Source organism: Schistocerca piceifrons, unplaced genomic scaffold (genome assembly GCF_021461385.2).
Source record: "Schistocerca piceifrons isolate TAMUIC-IGC-003096 unplaced genomic scaffold, iqSchPice1.1 HiC_scaffold_538, whole genome shotgun sequence".
NCBI classification, from domain to species: Eukaryota; Metazoa; Arthropoda; class Insecta; order Orthoptera; family Acrididae; genus Schistocerca; species Schistocerca piceifrons.
This window is the reverse complement of record NW_025728775.1, coordinates 288,047-307,270: the sequence shown is the minus strand read 5'-3', so window position 1 is coordinate 307,270 and position 19,224 is coordinate 288,047. Positions and strand designations below refer to the sequence as shown.

Below are 19,224 nucleotides of genomic sequence, written 5' to 3'. Positions count from 1 at the left end.
CCATCGTAGCCGAGGGCTCAACAAGTATTCGGGGTGCTCGAGAGGGTGTATGTCGTAGCATCCCCAACGAGATAGCGGCGTTTCGCGCAGTCGTTATTGCAAGTCACATCAGCAAAAACAATCACCTCCTTAGCAGCAGGCAGTGCGCACCCGGCGGCAGCTCTACATGAAGATGCCAATAGCCCTGGAAGGCCGCCGACCGCGGGCCACGGCACCTCCGAGAACGGTGCTGCCCGTGACCCACGGTGTCGCCACACAGTCTATCGAAGAACAGCACTGCCGGCAGAAAGCACCTTCCCCATCCCGCCAGCCGCACCAGATTCAAAGAGCACCCTGGACGACTTCGAGGGATGCAGTTTGCTGTAATAATTGGCGTTCACGCTGTCACAGGGCTCGTTGGTCTAGGGGTACGATTCCTGCTTAGGGTGCAGGAGGTCCCGGGTGCAAATCCCGGACGAGCCCTAGCGTTTTGTGCAAACTGGTCGCACGTAGGTGGCTGAGTCAGCGCAAAAAGCTGCCCGTCAGTGTAAAGTGAATTTCATACTTGGTGTAAAGAAATGACCGTCTGGTCCGACGTATGAAGGTGATTGCCAAGCTTTAGGTACAGAACGTGGCAAATGCTTGTCGGTATGTCTTGTTTAAAGTGATGAAAAAGTGTTTCCGCCCGGGATCGAACCGGGAACCTTCTGCGTGTTAGGCAGACGTGATAACCGCTACACCACGGAAACTACTGCTTTCGTTCTTGCTTCTCAGAGAACTTGTAGCAAGGTTGCCATCGTAACTAAAAAATTCAGTAAATGCGGCACTTGCATGACGAAGGTACATGTAGCAGATCCACACACGACGTGGCTCACTCGAGTAGTATGCGACATAGGCAGGAAAATACTGTTCCCGCCCGGGGACCTTCTGCGTGTGAAGCAGACGTGATAACCGCTACACTACGGAAACGACGGATACGCTCTGTCCATCCTTGTACACTCGAAGACGCCTCAGCCTTTCTCCCGTCCGCGCATGCACACACCATAGTTCATTTGACAGCCTGAAACCCATCGTAGCCGAGGGCTCAACAAGTATTCGGGGTGCTCGAGAGGGTGTATGTCGTAGCATCCCCAACGAGATAGCGGCGTTTCGCGCAGTCGTTATTGCAAGTCACATCAGCAAAAACAATCACCTCCTTAGCAGCAGGCAGTGCGCACCCGGCGGCAGCTCTACATGAAGATGCCAATAGCCCTGGAAGGCCGCCGACCGCGGGCCACGGCACCTCCGAGAACGGTGCTGCCCGTGACCCACGGTGTCGCCACACAGTCTGTCGAAGAACAGCACTGCCGGCAGAAAGCACCTTCCCCATCCCGCCAGCCGCACCAGATTCAAAGAGCACCCTGGACGACTTCGAGGGATGCAGTTTGCTGAAATAATTGGCGTTCACGCTGTCACAGGGCTCGTTGGTCTACGGGTATGATTCCTGCTTAGGGTGCAGGAGGTCCCGGGTTCAAATCCCGGACGAGCCCTAGCGTTTTGTGCAAACTGGTCGCACGTAGGTGGCTGAGTCAGCGCAAAAAGCTGCCCGTCAGTGTAAAGTGAATTTCATACTTGGTGTAAAGAAATGACCGTCTGGTCCGACGTATGAAGGTGATTGCCAAGCTTTAGGTACAGAACGTGGCAAATGCTTGTCGGTATGTCTTGTTTAAAGTGATGAAAAAGTGTTTCCGCCCGGGATCGAACCGGGGACCTTCTGCGTGTTAGGCAGACGTGATAACCGCTACACCACGGAAACCACTGCTTTCGTTCTTGCTTCTCAGAGAACTTGTAGCAAGGTTGCCATCGTAACTTAAAAATTCAGTAAATGCGGCACTTGCATGACGAAGGTACATGTAGCAGATCCACACACGACGTGGCTCACTCGAGTAGTATGCGACATAGGCAGGAAAATACTGTTCCCGCCCGGGGACCTTCTGCGTGTGAAGCAGACGTGATAACCGCTACACTACGGAAACGACGGATACGCTCTGTCCATCCTTGTACACTCGAAGACGCCTCAGCCTTTCTCCCGTCCGCGCATGCACACACCATAGTTCATTTGACAGCCTGAAACCCATCGTAGCCGAGGGCTCAACAAGTATTCGGGGTGCTCGAGAGGGTGTATGTCGTAGCATCCCCAACGAGATAGCGGCGTTTCGCGCAGTCGTTATTGCAAGTCACATCAGCAAAAACAATCACCTCCTTAGCAGCAGGCAGTGCGCACCCGGCGGCAGCTCTACATGAAGATGCCAATAGCCCTGGAAGGCCGCCGACCGCGGGCCACGGCACCTCCGAGAACGGTGCTGCCCGTGACCCACGGTGTCGCCACACAGTCTATCGAAGAACAGCACTGCCGGCAGAAAGCACCTTCCCCATCCCGCCAGCCGCACCAGATTCAAAGAGCACCCTGGACGACTTCGAGGGATGCAGTTTGCTGTAATAATTGGCGTTCACGCTGTCACAGGGCTCGTTGGTCTAGGGGTACGATTCCTGCTTAGGGTGCAGGAGGTCCCGGGTGCAAATCCCGGACGAGCCCTAGCGTTTTGTGCAAACTGGTCGCACGTAGGTGGCTGAGTCAGCGCAAAAAGCTGCCCGTCAGTGTAAAGTGAATTTCATACTTGGTGTAAAGAAATGACCGTCTGGTCCGACGTATGAAGGTGATTGCCAAGCTTTAGGTACAGAACGTGGCAAATGCTTGTCGGTATGTCTTGTTTAAAGTGATGAAAAAGTGTTTCCGCCCGGGATCGAACCGGGGACCTTCTGCGTGTTAGGCAGACGTGATAACCGCTACACCACGGAAACCACTGCTTTCGTTCTTGCTTCTCAGAGAACTTGTAGCAAGGTTGCCATCGTAACTTAAAAATTCAGTAAATGCGGCACTTGCATGACGAAGGTACATGTAGCAGATCCACACACGACGTGGCTCACTCGAGTAGTATGCGACATAGGCAGGAAAATACTGTTCCCGCCCGGGATCGAACCGGGGACCTTCTGCGTGTGAAGCAGACGTGATAACCGCTACACTACGGAAACGACGGATACGCTCTGTCCATCCTTGTACACTCGAAGACGCCTCAGCCTTTCTCCCGTCCGCGCATGCACACACCATAGTTCATTTGACAGCCTGAAACCCATCGTAGCCGAGGGCTCAACAAGTATTCGGGGTGCTCGAGAGGGTGTATGTCGTAGCATCCCCAACGAGATAGCGGCGTTTCGCGCAGTCGTTATTGCAAGTCACATCAGCAAAAACAATCACCTCCTTAGCAGCAGGCAGTGCGCACCCGGCGGCAGCTCTACATGAAGATGCCAATAGCCCTGGAAGGCCGCCGACCGCGGGCCACGGCACCTCCGAGAACGGTGCTGCCCGTGACCCACGGTGTCGCCACACAGTCTGTCGAAGAACAGCACTGCCGGCAGAAAGCACCTTCCCCATCCCGCCAGCCGCACCAGATTCAAAGAGCACCCTGGACGACTTCGAGGGATGCAGTTTGCTGAAATAATTGGCGTTCACGCTGTCACAGGGCTCGTTGGTCTACGGGTATGATTCCTGCTTAGGGTGCAGGAGGTCCCGGGTTCAAATCCCGGACGAGCCCTAGCGTTTTGTGCAAACTGGTCGCACGTAGGTGGCTGAGTCAGCGCAAAAAGCTGCCCGTCAGTGTAAAGTGAATTTCATACTTGGTGTAAAGAAATGACCGTCTGGTCCGACGTATGAAGGTGATTGCCAAGCTTTAGGTACAGAACGTGGCAAATGCTTGTCGGTATGTCTTGTTTAAAGTGATGAAAAAGTGTTTCCGCCCGGGATCGAACCGGGGACCTTCTGCGTGTTAGGCAGACGTGATAACCGCTACACCACGGAAACCACTGCTTTCGTTCTTGCTTCTCAGAGAACTTGTAGCAAGGTTGCCATCGTAACTTAAAAATTCAGTAAATGCGGCACTTGCATGACGAAGGTACATGTAGCAGATCCACACACGACGTGGCTCACTCGAGTAGTATGCGACATAGGCAGGAAAATACTGTTCCCGCCCGGGGACCTTCTGCGTGTGAAGCAGACGTGATAACCGCTACACTACGGAAACGACGGATACGCTCTGTCCATCCTTGTACACTCGAAGACGCCTCAGCCTTTCTCCCGTCCGCGCATGCACACACCATAGTTCATTTGACAGCCTGAAACCCATCGTAGCCGAGGGCTCAACAAGTATTCGGGGTGCTCGAGAGGGTGTATGTCGTAGCATCCCCAACGAGATAGCGGCGTTTCGCGCAGTCGTTATTGCAAGTCACATCAGCAAAAACAATCACCTCCTTAGCAGCAGGCAGTGCGCACCCGGCGGCAGCTCTACATGAAGATGCCAATAGCCCTGGAAGGCCGCCGACCGCGGGCCACGGCACCTCCGAGAACGGTGCTGCCCGTGACCCACGGTGTCGCCACACAGTCTATCGAAGAACAGCACTGCCGGCAGAAAGCACCTTCCCCATCCCGCCAGCCGCACCAGATTCAAAGAGCACCCTGGACGACTTCGAGGGATGCAGTTTGCTGTAATAATTGGCGTTCACGCTGTCACAGGGCTCGTTGGTCTAGGGGTACGATTCCTGCTTAGGGTGCAGGAGGTCCCGGGTTCAAATCCCGGACGAGCCCTAGCGTTTTGTGCAAACTGGTCGCACGTAGGTGGCTGAGTCAGCGCAAAAAGCTGCCCGTCAGTGTAAAGTGAATTTCATACTTGGTGTAAAGAAATGACCGTCTGGTCCGACGTATGAAGGTGATTGCCAAGCTTTAGGTACAGAACGTGGCAAATGCTTGTCGGTATGTCTTGTTTAAAGTGATGAAAAAGTGTTTCCGCCCGGGATCGAACCGGGAACCTTCTGCGTGTTAGGCAGACGTGATAACCGCTACACCACGGAAACTACTGCTTTCGTTCTTGCTTCTCAGAGAACTTGTAGCAAGGTTGCCATCGTAACTAAAAAATTCAGTAAATGCGGCACTTGCATGACGAAGGTACATGTAGCAGATCCACACACGACGTGGCTCACTCGAGTAGTATGCGACATAGGCAGGAAAATACTGTTCCCGCCCGGGATCGAACCGGGGACCTTCTGCGTGTGAAGCAGACGTGATAACCGCTACACTACGGAAACGACGGATACGCTCTGTCCATCCTTGTACACTCGAAGACGCCTCAGCCTTTCTCCCGTCCGCGCATGCACACACCATAGTTCATTTGACAGCCTGAAACCCATCGTAGCCGAGGGCTCAACAAGTATTCGGGGTGCTCGAGAGGGTGTATGTCGTAGCATCCCCAACGAGATAGCGGCGTTTCGCGCAGTCGTTATTGCAAGTCACATCAGCAAAAACAATCACCTCCTTAGCAGCAGGCAGTGCGCACCCGGCGGCAGCTCTACATGAAGATGCCAATAGCCCTGGAAGGCCGCCGACCGCGGGCCACGGCACCTCCGAGAACGGTGCTGCCCGTGACCCACGGTGTCGCCACACAGTCTGTCGAAGAACAGCACTGCCGGCAGAAAGCACCTTCCCCATCCCGCCAGCCGCACCAGATTCAAAGAGCACCCTGGACGACTTCGAGGGATGCAGTTTGCTGAAATAATTGGCGTTCACGCTGTCACAGGGCTCGTTGGTCTACGGGTATGATTCCTGCTTAGGGTGCAGGAGGTCCCGGGTTCAAATCCCGGACGAGCCCTAGCGTTTTGTGCAAACTGGTCGCACGTAGGTGGCTGAGTCAGCGCAAAAAGCTGCCCGTCAGTGTAAAGTGAATTTCATACTTGGTGTAAAGAAATGACCGTCTGGTCCGACGTATGAAGGTGATTGCCAAGCTTTAGGTACAGAACGTGGCAAATGCTTGTCGGTATGTCTTGTTTAAAGTGATGAAAAAGTGTTTCCGCCCGGGATCGAACCGGGGACCTTCTGCGTGTTAGGCAGACGTGATAACCGCTACACCACGGAAACCACTGCTTTCGTTCTTGCTTCTCAGAGAACTTGTAGCAAGGTTGCCATCGTAACTTAAAAATTCAGTAAATGCGGCACTTGCATGACGAAGGTACATGTAGCAGATCCACACACGACGTGGCTCACTCGAGTAGTATGCGACATAGGCAGGAAAATACTGTTCCCGCCCGGGGACCTTCTGCGTGTGAAGCAGACGTGATAACCGCTACACTACGGAAACGACGGATACGCTCTGTCCATCCTTGTACACTCGAAGACGCCTCAGCCTTTCTCCCGTCCGCGCATGCACACACCATAGTTCATTTGACAGCCTGAAACCCATCGTAGCCGAGGGCTCAACAAGTATTCGGGGTGCTCGAGAGGGTGTATGTCGTAGCATCCCCAACGAGATAGCGGCGTTTCGCGCAGTCGTTATTGCAAGTCACATCAGCAAAAACAATCACCTCCTTAGCAGCAGGCAGTGCGCACCCGGCGGCAGCTCTACATGAAGATGCCAATAGCCCTGGAAGGCCGCCGACCGCGGGCCACGGCACCTCCGAGAACGGTGCTGCCCGTGACCCACGGTGTCGCCACACAGTCTATCGAAGAACAGCACTGCCGGCAGAAAGCACCTTCCCCATCCCGCCAGCCGCACCAGATTCAAAGAGCACCCTGGACGACTTCGAGGGATGCAGTTTGCTGTAATAATTGGCGTTCACGCTGTCACAGGGCTCGTTGGTCTAGGGGTACGATTCCTGCTTAGGGTGCAGGAGGTCCCGGGTGCAAATCCCGGACGAGCCCTAGCGTTTTGTGCAAACTGGTCGCACGTAGGTGGCTGAGTCAGCGCAAAAAGCTGCCCGTCAGTGTAAAGTGAATTTCATACTTGGTGTAAAGAAATGACCGTCTGGTCCGACGTATGAAGGTGATTGCCAAGCTTTAGGTACAGAACGTGGCAAATGCTTGTCGGTATGTCTTGTTTAAAGTGATGAAAAAGTGTTTCCGCCCGGGATCGAACCGGGGACCTTCTGCGTGTTAGGCAGACGTGATAACCGCTACACCACGGAAACCACTGCTTTCGTTCTTGCTTCTCAGAGAACTTGTAGCAAGGTTGCCATCGTAACTTAAAAATTCAGTAAATGCGGCACTTGCATGACGAAGGTACATGTAGCAGATCCACACACGACGTGGCTCACTCGAGTAGTATGCGACATAGGCAGGAAAATACTGTTCCCGCCCGGGGACCTTCTGCGTGTGAAGCAGACGTGATAACCGCTACACTACGGAAACGACGGATACGCTCTGTCCATCCTTGTACACTCGAAGACGCCTCAGCCTTTCTCCCGTCCGCGCATGCACACACCATAGTTCATTTGACAGCCTGAAACCCATCGTAGCCGAGGGCTCAACAAGTATTCGGGGTGCTCGAGAGGGTGTATGTCGTAGCATCCCCAACGAGATAGCGGCGTTTCGCGCAGTCGTTATTGCAAGTCACATCAGCAAAAACAATCATCTCCTTAGCAGCAGGCAGTGCGCACCCGGCGGCAGCTCTACATGAAGATGCCAATAGCCCTGGAAGGCCGCCGACCGCGGGCCACGGCACCTCCGAGAACGGTGCTGCCCGTGACCCACGGTGTCGCCACACAGTCTATCGAAGAACAGCACTGCCGGCAGAAAGCACCTTCCCCATCCCGCCAGCCGCACCAGATTCAAAGAGCACCCTGGACGACTTCGAGGGATGCAGTTTGCTGTAATAATTGGCGTTCACGCTGTCACAGGGCTCGTTGGTCTAGGGGTACGATTCCTGCTTAGGGTGCAGGAGGTCCCGGGTGCAAATCCCGGACGAGCCCTAGCGTTTTGTGCAAACTGGTCGCACGTAGGTGGCTGAGTCAGCGCAAAAAGCTGCCCGTCAGTGTAAAGTGAATTTCATACTTGGTGTAAAGAAATGACCGTCTGGTCCGACGTATGAAGGTGATTGCCAAGCTTTAGGTACAGAACGTGGCAAATGCTTGTCGGTATGTCTTGTTTAAAGTGATGAAAAAGTGTTTCCGCCCGGGATCGAACCGGGAACCTTCTGCGTGTTAGGCAGACGTGATAACCGCTACACCACGGAAACTACTGCTTTCGTTCTTGCTTCTCAGAGAACTTGTAGCAAGGTTGCCATCGTAACTAAAAAATTCAGTAAATGCGGCACTTGCATGACGAAGGTACATGTAGCAGATCCACACACGACGTGGCTCACTCGAGTAGTATGCGACATAGGCAGGAAAATACTGTTCCCGCCCGGGATCGAACCGGGGACCTTCTGCGTGTGAAGCAGACGTGATAACCGCTACACTACGGAAACGACGGATACGCTCTGTCCATCCTTGTACACTCGAAGACGCCTCAGCCTTTCTCCCGTCCGCGCATGCACACACCATAGTTCATTTGACAGCCTGAAACCCATCGTAGCCGAGGGCTCAACAAGTATTCGGGGTGCTCGAGAGGGTGTATGTCGTAGCATCCCCAACGAGATAGCGGCGTTTCGCGCAGTCGTTATTGCAAGTCACATCAGCAAAAACAATCACCTCCTTAGCAGCAGGCAGTGCGCACCCGGCGGCAGCTCTACATGAAGATGCCAATAGCCCTGGAAGGCCGCCGACCGCGGGCCACGGCACCTCCGAGAACGGTGCTGCCCGTGACCCACGGTGTCGCCACACAGTCTGTCGAAGAACAGCACTGCCGGCAGAAAGCACCTTCCCCATCCCGCCAGCCGCACCAGATTCAAAGAGCACCCTGGACGACTTCGAGGGATGCAGTTTGCTGAAATAATTGGCGTTCACGCTGTCACAGGGCTCGTTGGTCTACGGGTATGATTCCTGCTTAGGGTGCAGGAGGTCCCGGGTTCAAATCCCGGACGAGCCCTAGCGTTTTGTGCAAACTGGTCGCACGTAGGTGGCTGAGTCAGCGCAAAAAGCTGCCCGTCAGTGTAAAGTGAATTTCATACTTGGTGTAAAGAAATGACCGTCTGGTCCGACGTATGAAGGTGATTGCCAAGCTTTAGGTACAGAACGTGGCAAATGCTTGTCGGTATGTCTTGTTTAAAGTGATGAAAAAGTGTTTCCGCCCGGGATCGAACCGGGGACCTTCTGCGTGTTAGGCAGACGTGATAACCGCTACACCACGGAAACCACTGCTTTCGTTCTTGCTTCTCAGAGAACTTGTAGCAAGGTTGCCATCGTAACTTAAAAATTCAGTAAATGCGGCACTTGCATGACGAAGGTACATGTAGCAGATCCACACACGACGTGGCTCACTCGAGTAGTATGCGACATAGGCAGGAAAATACTGTTCCCGCCCGGGGACCTTCTGCGTGTGAAGCAGACGTGATAACCGCTACACTACGGAAACGACGGATACGCTCTGTCCATCCTTGTACACTCGAAGACGCCTCAGCCTTTCTCCCGTCCGCGCATGCACACACCATAGTTCATTTGACAGCCTGAAACCCATCGTAGCCGAGGGCTCAACAAGTATTCGGGGTGCTCGAGAGGGTGTATGTCGTAGCATCCCCAACGAGATAGCGGCGTTTCGCGCAGTCGTTATTGCAAGTCACATCAGCAAAAACAATCACCTCCTTAGCAGCAGGCAGTGCGCACCCGGCGGCAGCTCTACATGAAGATGCCAATAGCCCTGGAAGGCCGCCGACCGCGGGCCACGGCACCTCCGAGAACGGTGCTGCCCGTGACCCACGGTGTCGCCACACAGTCTATCGAAGAACAGCACTGCCGGCAGAAAGCACCTTCCCCATCCCGCCAGCCGCAGCAGATTCAAAGAGCACCCTGGACGACTTCGAGGGATGCAGTTTGCTGTAATAATTGGCGTTCACGCTGTCACAGGGCTCGTTGGTCTAGGGGTACGATTCCTGCTTAGGGTGCAGGAGGTCCCGGGTGCAAATCCCGGACGAGCCCTAGCGTTTTGTGCAAACTGGTCGCACGTAGGTGGCTGAGTCAGCGCAAAAAGCTGCCCGTCAGTGTAAAGTGAATTTCATACTTGGTGTAAAGAAATGACCGTCTGGTCCGACGTATGAAGGTGATTGCCAAGCTTTAGGTACAGAACGTGGCAAATGCTTGTCGGTATGTCTTGTTTAAAGTGATGAAAAAGTGTTTCCGCCCGGGATCGAACCGGGGACCTTCTGCGTGTTAGGCAGACGTGATAACCGCTACACCACGGAAACCACTGCTTTCGTTCTTGCTTCTCAGAGAACTTGTAGCAAGGTTGCCATCGTAACTTAAAAATTCAGTAAATGCGGCACTTGCATGACGAAGGTACATGTAGCAGATCCACACACGACGTGGCTCACTCGAGTAGTATGCGACATAGGCAGGAAAATACTGTTCCCGCCCGGGGACCTTCTGCGTGTGAAGCAGACGTGATAACCGCTACACTACGGAAACGACGGATACGCTCTGTCCATCCTTGTACACTCGAAGACGCCTCAGCCTTTCTCCCGTCCGCGCATGCACACACCATAGTTCATTTGACAGCCTGAAACCCATCGTAGCCGAGGGCTCAACAAGTATTCGGGGTGCTCGAGAGGGTGTATGTCGTAGCATCCCCAACGAGATAGCGGCGTTTCGCGCAGTCGTTATTGCAAGTCACATCAGCAAAAACAATCATCTCCTTAGCAGCAGGCAGTGCGCACCCGGCGGCAGCTCTACATGAAGATGCCAATAGCCCTGGAAGGCCGCCGACCGCGGGCCACGGCACCTCCGAGAACGGTGCTGCCCGTGACCCACGGTGTCGCCACACAGTCTATCGAAGAACAGCACTGCCGGCAGAAAGCACCTTCCCCATCCCGCCAGCCGCACCAGATTCAAAGAGCACCCTGGACGACTTCGAGGGATGCAGTTTGCTGTAATAATTGGCGTTCACGCTGTCACAGGGCTCGTTGGTCTAGGGGTACGATTCCTGCTTAGGGTGCAGGAGGTCCCGGGTGCAAATCCCGGACGAGCCCTAGCGTTTTGTGCAAACTGGTCGCACGTAGGTGGCTGAGTCAGCGCAAAAAGCTGCCCGTCAGTGTAAAGTGAATTTCATACTTGGTGTAAAGAAATGACCGTCTGGTCCGACGTATGAAGGTGATTGCCAAGCTTTAGGTACAGAACGTGGCAAATGCTTGTCGGTATGTCTTGTTTAAAGTGATGAAAAAGTGTTTCCGCCCGGGATCGAACCGGGAACCTTCTGCGTGTTAGGCAGACGTGATAACCGCTACACCACGGAAACTACTGCTTTCGTTCTTGCTTCTCAGAGAACTTGTAGCAAGGTTGCCATCGTAACTAAAAAATTCAGTAAATGCGGCACTTGCATGACGAAGGTACATGTAGCAGATCCACACACGACGTGGCTCACTCGAGTAGTATGCGACATAGGCAGGAAAATACTGTTCCCGCCCGGGATCGAACCGGGGACCTTCTGCGTGTGAAGCAGACGTGATAACCGCTACACTACGGAAACGACGGATACGCTCTGTCCATCCTTGTACACTCGAAGACGCCTCAGCCTTTCTCCCGTCCGCGCATGCACACACCATAGTTCATTTGACAGCCTGAAACCCATCGTAGCCGAGGGCTCAACAAGTATTCGGGGTGCTCGAGAGGGTGTATGTCGTAGCATCCCCAACGAGATAGCGGCGTTTCGCGCAGTCGTTATTGCAAGTCACATCAGCAAAAACAATCACCTCCTTAGCAGCAGGCAGTGCGCACCCGGCGGCAGCTCTACATGAAGATGCCAATAGCCCTGGAAGGCCGCCGACCGCGGGCCACGGCACCTCCGAGAACGGTGCTGCCCGTGACCCACGGTGTCGCCACACAGTCTGTCGAAGAACAGCACTGCCGGCAGAAAGCACCTTCCCCATCCCGCCAGCCGCACCAGATTCAAAGAGCACCCTGGACGACTTCGAGGGATGCAGTTTGCTGAAATAATTGGCGTTCACGCTGTCACAGGGCTCGTTGGTCTACGGGTATGATTCCTGCTTAGGGTGCAGGAGGTCCCGGGTTCAAATCCCGGACGAGCCCTAGCGTTTTGTGCAAACTGGTCGCACGTAGGTGGCTGAGTCAGCGCAAAAAGCTGCCCGTCAGTGTAAAGTGAATTTCATACTTGGTGTAAAGAAATGACCGTCTGGTCCGACGTATGAAGGTGATTGCCAAGCTTTAGGTACAGAACGTGGCAAATGCTTGTCGGTATGTCTTGTTTAAAGTGATGAAAAAGTGTTTCCGCCCGGGATCGAACCGGGGACCTTCTGCGTGTTAGGCAGACGTGATAACCGCTACACCACGGAAACCACTGCTTTCGTTCTTGCTTCTCAGAGAACTTGTAGCAAGGTTGCCATCGTAACTTAAAAATTCAGTAAATGCGGCACTTGCATGACGAAGGTACATGTAGCAGATCCACACACGACGTGGCTCACTCGAGTAGTATGCGACATAGGCAGGAAAATACTGTTCCCGCCCGGGGACCTTCTGCGTGTGAAGCAGACGTGATAACCGCTACACTACGGAAACGACGGATACGCTCTGTCCATCCTTGTACACTCGAAGACGCCTCAGCCTTTCTCCCGTCCGCGCATGCACACACCATAGTTCATTTGACAGCCTGAAACCCATCGTAGCCGAGGGCTCAACAAGTATTCGGGGTGCTCGAGAGGGTGTATGTCGTAGCATCCCCAACGAGATAGCGGCGTTTCGCGCAGTCGTTATTGCAAGTCACATCAGCAAAAACAATCACCTCCTTAGCAGCAGGCAGTGCGCACCCGGCGGCAGCTCTACATGAAGATGCCAATAGCCCTGGAAGGCCGCCGACCGCGGGCCACGGCACCTCCGAGAACGGTGCTGCCCGTGACCCACGGTGTCGCCACACAGTCTATCGAAGAACAGCACTGCCGGCAGAAAGCACCTTCCCCATCCCGCCAGCCGCAGCAGATTCAAAGAGCACCCTGGACGACTTCGAGGGATGCAGTTTGCTGTAATAATTGGCGTTCACGCTGTCACAGGGCTCGTTGGTCTAGGGGTACGATTCCTGCTTAGGGTGCAGGAGGTCCCGGGTGCAAATCCCGGACGAGCCCTAGCGTTTTGTGCAAACTGGTCGCACGTAGGTGGCTGAGTCAGCGCAAAAAGCTGCCCGTCAGTGTAAAGTGAATTTCATACTTGGTGTAAAGAAATGACCGTCTGGTCCGACGTATGAAGGTGATTGCCAAGCTTTAGGTACAGAACGTGGCAAATGCTTGTCGGTATGTCTTGTTTAAAGTGATGAAAAAGTGTTTCCGCCCGGGATCGAACCGGGGACCTTCTGCGTGTTAGGCAGACGTGATAACCGCTACACCACGGAAACCACTGCTTTCGTTCTTGCTTCTCAGAGAACTTGTAGCAAGGTTGCCATCGTAACTTAAAAATTCAGTAAATGCGGCACTTGCATGACGAAGGTACATGTAGCAGATCCACACACGACGTGGCTCACTCGAGTAGTATGCGACATAGGCAGGAAAATACTGTTCCCGCCCGGGGACCTTCTGCGTGTGAAGCAGACGTGATAACCGCTACACTACGGAAACGACGGATACGCTCTGTCCATCCTTGTACACTCGAAGACGCCTCAGCCTTTCTCCCGTCCGCGCATGCACACACCATAGTTCATTTGACAGCCTGAAACCCATCGTAGCCGAGGGCTCAACAAGTATTCGGGGTGCTCGAGAGGGTGTATGTCGTAGCATCCCCAACGAGATAGCGGCGTTTCGCGCAGTCGTTATTGCAAGTCACATCAGCAAAAACAATCACCTCCTTAGCAGCAGGCAGTGCGCACCCGGCGGCAGCTCTACATGAAGATGCCAATAGCCCTGGAAGGCCGCCGACCGCGGGCCACGGCACCTCCGAGAACGGTGCTGCCCGTGACCCACGGTGTCGCCACACAGTCTATCGAAGAACAGCACTGCCGGCAGAAAGCACCTTCCCCATCCCGCCAGCCGCACCAGATTCAAAGAGCACCCTGGACGACTTCGAGGGATGCAGTTTGCTGTAATAATTGGCGTTCACGCTGTCACAGGGCTCGTTGGTCTAGGGGTACGATTCCTGCTTAGGGTGCAGGAGGTCCCGGGTGCAAATCCCGGACGAGCCCTAGCGTTTTGTGCAAACTGGTCGCACGTAGGTGGCTGAGTCAGCGCAAAAAGCTGCCCGTCAGTGTAAAGTGAATTTCATACTTGGTGTAAAGAAATGACCGTCTGGTCCGACGTATGAAGGTGATTGCCAAGCTTTAGGTACAGAACGTGGCAAATGCTTGTCGGTATGTCTTGTTTAAAGTGATGAAAAAGTGTTTCCGCCCGGGATCGAACCGGGAACCTTCTGCGTGTTAGGCAGACGTGATAACCGCTACACCACGGAAACTACTGCTTTCGTTCTTGCTTCTCAGAGAACTTGTAGCAAGGTTGCCATCGTAACTAAAAAATTCAGTAAATGCGGCACTTGCATGACGAAGGTACATGTAGCAGATCCACACACGACGTGGCTCACTCGAGTAGTATGCGACATAGGCAGGAAAATACTGTTCCCGCCCGGGATCGAACCGGGGACCTTCTGCGTGTGAAGCAGACGTGATAACCGCTACACTACGGAAACGACGGATACGCTCTGTCCATCCTTGTACACTCGAAGACGCCTCAGCCTTTCTCCCGTCCGCGCATGCACACACCATAGTTCATTTGACAGCCTGAAACCCATCGTAGCCGAGGGCTCAACAAGTATTCGGGGTGCTCGAGAGGGTGTATGTCGTAGCATCCCCAACGAGATAGCGGCGTTTCGCGCAGTCGTTATTGCAAGTCACATCAGCAAAAACAATCACCTCCTTAGCAGCAGGCAGTGCGCACCCGGCGGCAGCTCTACATGAAGATGCCAATAGCCCTGGAAGGCCGCCGACCGCGGGCCACGGCACCTCCGAGAACGGTGCTGCCCGTGACCCACGGTGTCGCCACACAGTCTGTCGAAGAACAGCACTGCCGGCAGAAAGCACCTTCCCCATCCCGCCAGCCGCACCAGATTCAAAGAGCACCCTGGACGACTTCGAGGGATGCAGTTTGCTGAAATAATTGGCGTTCACGCTGTCACAGGGCTCGTTGGTCTACGGGTATGATTCCTGCTTAGGGTGCAGGAGGTCCCGGGTTCAAATCCCGGACGAGCCCTAGCGTTTTGTGCAAACTGGTCGCACGTAGGTGGCTGAGTCAGCGCAAAAAGCTGCCCGTCAGTGTAAAGTGAATTTCATACTTGGTGTAAAGAAATGACCGTCTGGTCCGACGTATGAAGGTGATTGCCAAGCTTTAGGTACAGAACGTGGCAAATGCTTGTCGGTATGTCTTGTTTAAAGTGATGAAAAAGTGTTTCCGCCCGGGATCGAACCGGGGACCTTCTGCGTGTTAGGCAGACGTGATAACCGCTACACCACGGAAACCACTGCTTTCGTTCTTGCTTCTCAGAGAACTTGTAGCAAGGTTGCCATCGTAACTTAAAAATTCAGTAAATGCGGCACTTGCATGACGAAGGTACATGTAGCAGATCCACACACGACGTGGCTCACTCGAGTAGTATGCGACATAGGCAGGAAAATACTGTTCCCGCCCGGGGACCTTCTGCGTGTGAAGCAGACGTGATAACCGCTACACTACGGAAACGACGGATACGCTCTGTCCATCCTTGTACACTCGAAGACGCCTCAGCCTTTCTCCCGTCCGCGCATGCACACACCATAGTTCATTTGACAGCCTGAAACCCATCGTAGCCGAGGGCTCAACAAGTATTCGGGGTGCTCGAGAGGGTGTATGTCGTAGCATCCTCAACGAGACAGCGGCGTTTCGCGCAGTCGTTATTGCAAGTCACATCAGCAAAAACAATCACCTCCTTAGCAGCAGGCAGTGCGCACCCGGCGGCAGCTCTACATGAAGATGCCAATAGCCCTGGAAGGCCGCCGACCGCGTGCCACGGCACCTCCGAGAACGGTGCTGCCCGTGACCCACGGTGTCGCCACACAGTCTATCGAAGAACAGCACTGCCGGCAGAAAGCACCTTCCCCATCCCGCCAGCCGCAGCAGATTCAAAGAGCACCCTGGACGACTTCGAGGGATGCAGTTTGCTGTAATAATTGGCGTTCACGCTGTCACAGGGCTCGTTGGTCTAGGGGTACGATTCCTGCTTAGGGTGCAGGAGGTCCCGGGTGCAAATCCCGGACGAGCCCTAGCGTTTTGTGCAAACTGGTCGCACGTAGGTGGCTGAGTCAGCGCAAAAAGCTGCCCGTCAGTGTAAAGTGAATTTCATACTTGGTGTAAAGAAATGACCGTCTGGTCCGACGTATGAAGGTGATTGCCAAGCTTTAGGTACAGAACGTGGCAAATGCTTGTCGGTATGTCTTGTTTAAAGTGATGAAAAAGTGTTTCCGCCCGGGATCGAACCGGGGACCTTCTGCGTGTTAGGCAGACGTGATAACCGCTACACCACGGAAACCACTGCTTTCGTTCTTGCTTCTCAGAGAACTTGTAGCAAGGTTGCCATCGTAACTTAAAATTTCAGTAAATGCGGCACTTGCATGACGAAGGTACATGTAGCAGATCCACACACGACGTGGCTCACTCGAGTAGTATGCGACATAGGCAGGAAAATACTGTTCCCGCCCGGGATCGAACCGGGGACCTTCTGCGTGTGAAGCAGACGTGATAACCGCTACACTACGGAAACGACGGATACGCTCTGTCCATCCTTGTACACTCGAAGACGCCTCAGCCTTTCTCCCGTCCGCGCATGCACACACCATAGTTCATTTGACAGCCTGAAACCCATCGTAGCCGAGGGCTCAACAAGTATTCGGGGTGCTCGAGAGGGTGTATGTCGTAGCATCCCCAACGAGATAGCGGCGTTTCGCGCAGTCGTTATTGCAAGTCACATCAGCAAAAACAATCACCTCCTTAGCAGCAGGCAGTGCGCACCCGGCGGCAGCTCTACATGAAGATGCCAATAGCCCTGGAAGGCCGCCGACCGCGGGCCACGGCACCTCCGAGAACGGTGCTGCCCGTGACCCACGGTGTCGCCACACAGTCTGTCGAAGAACAGCACTGCCGGCAGAAAGCACCTTCCCCATCCCGCCAGCCGCACCAGATTCAAAGAGCACCCTGGACGACTTCGAGGGATGCAGTTTGCTGAAATAATTGGCGTTCACGCTGTCACAGGGCTCGTTGGTCTAGGGGTAGAGTTCCGCTTTAGACGCCGTGCAGTGTGGACGTGCCTAGTCTTCCGCTCCGCCGTAGCGTTACGTATAGTGGACTATCGTTTTTGTTTACGTGTTGTGTTGCAACTTCTGTGAGTGTTTCTCCGTCGTTGTTTCGTACCTTGTGTTACTTTCTGTCCTTATTTCAGTGTTTTTTGTGTAGCGGTTTCGACCGCATATTTTGAAAATGTCGTCCCAGGTTATTCCTCGTCAGGCTACAGTTAGTTTTGCTTTTGACAAGTCAACCCGCCATGTGCAACCTAGTTCTCTTGAGATTCATGATTGGTTGGTAGATACCTTTGGTGTTCATTCGGATCAGGTGCACACTGCTTATTTTGATACCGAACTGTATGTTTTCTTTGTTAAGTTTATGGACCCACTTCAGGTTGATAAAAATCTTTCTAAATATGGTCATCAAGTTCTCTTTCGGCATCGGGATGATTCTGTAAGTACCGTGCTGCTTTCCAATGCTTCCATCACGTATACCAATGTTCGTGTTTACAACCTTCCACCGGAGGTGGATAATGTCTATCTTAAGGAGGGTCTACAGAAGTATGGTGATGTAAAGAGCATTCGCCTTGAACGCTGGTCAAGCCAACATCGCCTGCAATGTTACAGTGGTATTCGTTCAGTCGAAATGCACGTTAAGCAGAATATTCCATCTCACCTGCAGATCGGTGGATATCGTGTCCATGTAACATATAGTGGTCAGGTGGGCAACTGTTTTTTGTGCAATGAAAGTGGTCACGTGCGTACCGACTGTCCGCGGAGAGTTTTTGTTTTAAAAAATTCTCTCGAACAGCGTCGCAAGTTAACGGTCGCTGACCTCGTTGCAGGTGGTTCTGCTCTTGGTGTAGCACAGTCCAGTGGTAGTAGCGCCCCTCCACAGGTTTTGCGCACCCCTGATACAGAATTTCCTCCTTTGCGTGCTAAATCTGATGTTGTTCCGTCTGTCCCTCAGGTGGGTGTGCCACTTTTGAATAATAAGAGGCGTCGCCCACACGATGGAAATAGTACGGATGAGGATCTCCCTGAGATGCCCCAGTCCGAGCGACCGGCATCCTCCGAGCCACTGTGTACTGTAGCTGCTCCCTGCCCTCCTGAGGTAGCGGTTCCGGTGGCGGCTGCTGGCGCCCCTCCGGCCTCCGACGCAGCTTCTCTCGAGTCGGGTCGTCGGTCGGGCCTGTTGGCGCCGTCTTCCGAACCGACTTCGATGTCACAACAAGTGGAGCCGCGACAACTTCCTGCTTCGCTGCCCCATACCTCTGCCAGCGGAGCTGCTCCGCTTCCTTCCAACTCTGCGGCCTCGGACCTTCCTGCTCACGTTTCGCCTCCGTGCAGTCCATGTTTGCCGGAAGCTAGTGCAGGTGTTGACCATTCCGTTTTGTCGGATGTTTCCCCCGCGAACCCGGATCCCGCATGTGGACCGGCGCGGGTGGTGTCGGATACAGAACTTGACCCTCCTACGTCACCGGCGGCTGAAGTTTCCTTGCCCGTCAGCCGACGCAAGTTACGCGTTCAGCCGAACGTTAATGCTGTTCGTAAAAAACCGAAACGTAAGGGATCCGCGGAACGGGGTAGCAGTCCCCCTCCCTCGGATGCCTCTGTCACCCCTGCTATGGACTGTGACGCTGGTGCGTCGGTGTAGGTGATTTGTTTTCTCGCTTTTCTCTCTATGGTTCAAGCATACACCTTTCTTACCTTAAATGTTAACCGTATTGAGTCCGACGTTCGCATTGCCTCTTTGCGGCAGTTTATTTACGACGCCTGTGCGGACGTAGTGTTTTTGCAGGAAGTGTTGTTTTCTGATCTCTCTCTACCTGGCTTTCAAACTGTTTTTAATGTCGCGCCGGAATATTCAACAGGAACTGCTCTTTTCTTTCGAGAGGGCATTCCTATTACTGACATTGAATTCCTTGACTCTGGCCGTGGGATTGGTTGTCGTCTTTTTGATCTCCGCCTCGTTGTTTTGTATGCCCCCTCTGGTTCGGGTC

General features: G+C 53.8%; 29 non-coding genes across 29 annotated transcripts; 7 read left to right on the top strand and 22 right to left on the bottom strand.

Annotated features, from left to right (window-relative positions):
• Nucleotides 1-655: 655 nt before the first annotated feature.
• Trnav-aac lies at nt 656-728 on the bottom strand. Its single transcript has one exon. It is a non-coding gene; the product is annotated as a tRNA-Val (tRNA).
• Nucleotides 729-1,436: 708 nt separating this feature from the next.
• On the top strand, nt 1,437-1,508 carry Trnap-agg. Its single transcript has one exon. It is a non-coding gene; the product is annotated as a tRNA-Pro (tRNA).
• A 193-nt stretch (nt 1,509-1,701) lies between these two features.
• Trnav-aac lies at nt 1,702-1,774 on the bottom strand. The gene has a single exon. It is a non-coding gene; the product is annotated as a tRNA-Val (tRNA).
• Nucleotides 1,775-2,747: 973 nt separating this feature from the next.
• On the bottom strand, nt 2,748-2,820 carry Trnav-aac. Its single transcript has one exon. It is a non-coding gene; the product is annotated as a tRNA-Val (tRNA).
• A 158-nt stretch (nt 2,821-2,978) lies between these two features.
• Trnav-cac lies at nt 2,979-3,051 on the bottom strand. The gene has a single exon. It is a non-coding gene; the product is annotated as a tRNA-Val (tRNA).
• A 488-nt stretch (nt 3,052-3,539) lies between these two features.
• On the top strand, nt 3,540-3,611 carry Trnap-agg. Its single transcript has one exon. It is a non-coding gene; the product is annotated as a tRNA-Pro (tRNA).
• Nucleotides 3,612-3,804: 193 nt separating this feature from the next.
• On the bottom strand, nt 3,805-3,877 carry Trnav-aac. The gene has a single exon. It is a non-coding gene; the product is annotated as a tRNA-Val (tRNA).
• Nucleotides 3,878-4,585: 708 nt separating this feature from the next.
• Nucleotides 4,586-4,657, top strand: Trnap-agg. The gene has a single exon. It is a non-coding gene; the product is annotated as a tRNA-Pro (tRNA).
• Nucleotides 4,658-4,850: 193 nt separating this feature from the next.
• Trnav-aac lies at nt 4,851-4,923 on the bottom strand. The gene has a single exon. It is a non-coding gene; the product is annotated as a tRNA-Val (tRNA).
• Nucleotides 4,924-5,081: 158 nt separating this feature from the next.
• Nucleotides 5,082-5,154, bottom strand: Trnav-cac. The gene has a single exon. It is a non-coding gene; the product is annotated as a tRNA-Val (tRNA).
• A 488-nt stretch (nt 5,155-5,642) lies between these two features.
• Nucleotides 5,643-5,714, top strand: Trnap-agg. The gene has a single exon. It is a non-coding gene; the product is annotated as a tRNA-Pro (tRNA).
• Nucleotides 5,715-5,907: 193 nt separating this feature from the next.
• On the bottom strand, nt 5,908-5,980 carry Trnav-aac. Its single transcript has one exon. It is a non-coding gene; the product is annotated as a tRNA-Val (tRNA).
• Nucleotides 5,981-6,953: 973 nt separating this feature from the next.
• Nucleotides 6,954-7,026, bottom strand: Trnav-aac. The gene has a single exon. It is a non-coding gene; the product is annotated as a tRNA-Val (tRNA).
• Nucleotides 7,027-7,999: 973 nt separating this feature from the next.
• Trnav-aac lies at nt 8,000-8,072 on the bottom strand. The gene has a single exon. It is a non-coding gene; the product is annotated as a tRNA-Val (tRNA).
• Nucleotides 8,073-8,230: 158 nt separating this feature from the next.
• Trnav-cac lies at nt 8,231-8,303 on the bottom strand. The gene has a single exon. It is a non-coding gene; the product is annotated as a tRNA-Val (tRNA).
• Nucleotides 8,304-8,791: 488 nt separating this feature from the next.
• Nucleotides 8,792-8,863, top strand: Trnap-agg. The gene has a single exon. It is a non-coding gene; the product is annotated as a tRNA-Pro (tRNA).
• Nucleotides 8,864-9,056: 193 nt separating this feature from the next.
• Trnav-aac lies at nt 9,057-9,129 on the bottom strand. Its single transcript has one exon. It is a non-coding gene; the product is annotated as a tRNA-Val (tRNA).
• A 973-nt stretch (nt 9,130-10,102) lies between these two features.
• Trnav-aac lies at nt 10,103-10,175 on the bottom strand. Its single transcript has one exon. It is a non-coding gene; the product is annotated as a tRNA-Val (tRNA).
• Nucleotides 10,176-11,148: 973 nt separating this feature from the next.
• Trnav-aac lies at nt 11,149-11,221 on the bottom strand. The gene has a single exon. It is a non-coding gene; the product is annotated as a tRNA-Val (tRNA).
• Nucleotides 11,222-11,379: 158 nt separating this feature from the next.
• Nucleotides 11,380-11,452, bottom strand: Trnav-cac. The gene has a single exon. It is a non-coding gene; the product is annotated as a tRNA-Val (tRNA).
• A 488-nt stretch (nt 11,453-11,940) lies between these two features.
• Trnap-agg lies at nt 11,941-12,012 on the top strand. Its single transcript has one exon. It is a non-coding gene; the product is annotated as a tRNA-Pro (tRNA).
• A 193-nt stretch (nt 12,013-12,205) lies between these two features.
• Nucleotides 12,206-12,278, bottom strand: Trnav-aac. Its single transcript has one exon. It is a non-coding gene; the product is annotated as a tRNA-Val (tRNA).
• Nucleotides 12,279-13,251: 973 nt separating this feature from the next.
• On the bottom strand, nt 13,252-13,324 carry Trnav-aac. The gene has a single exon. It is a non-coding gene; the product is annotated as a tRNA-Val (tRNA).
• A 973-nt stretch (nt 13,325-14,297) lies between these two features.
• On the bottom strand, nt 14,298-14,370 carry Trnav-aac. Its single transcript has one exon. It is a non-coding gene; the product is annotated as a tRNA-Val (tRNA).
• Nucleotides 14,371-14,528: 158 nt separating this feature from the next.
• Trnav-cac lies at nt 14,529-14,601 on the bottom strand. The gene has a single exon. It is a non-coding gene; the product is annotated as a tRNA-Val (tRNA).
• A 488-nt stretch (nt 14,602-15,089) lies between these two features.
• Nucleotides 15,090-15,161, top strand: Trnap-agg. Its single transcript has one exon. It is a non-coding gene; the product is annotated as a tRNA-Pro (tRNA).
• A 193-nt stretch (nt 15,162-15,354) lies between these two features.
• Nucleotides 15,355-15,427, bottom strand: Trnav-aac. The gene has a single exon. It is a non-coding gene; the product is annotated as a tRNA-Val (tRNA).
• A 973-nt stretch (nt 15,428-16,400) lies between these two features.
• On the bottom strand, nt 16,401-16,473 carry Trnav-aac. The gene has a single exon. It is a non-coding gene; the product is annotated as a tRNA-Val (tRNA).
• A 158-nt stretch (nt 16,474-16,631) lies between these two features.
• Nucleotides 16,632-16,704, bottom strand: Trnav-cac. Its single transcript has one exon. It is a non-coding gene; the product is annotated as a tRNA-Val (tRNA).
• Between the last annotated feature and the right edge of the window lie 2,520 nt (nt 16,705-19,224).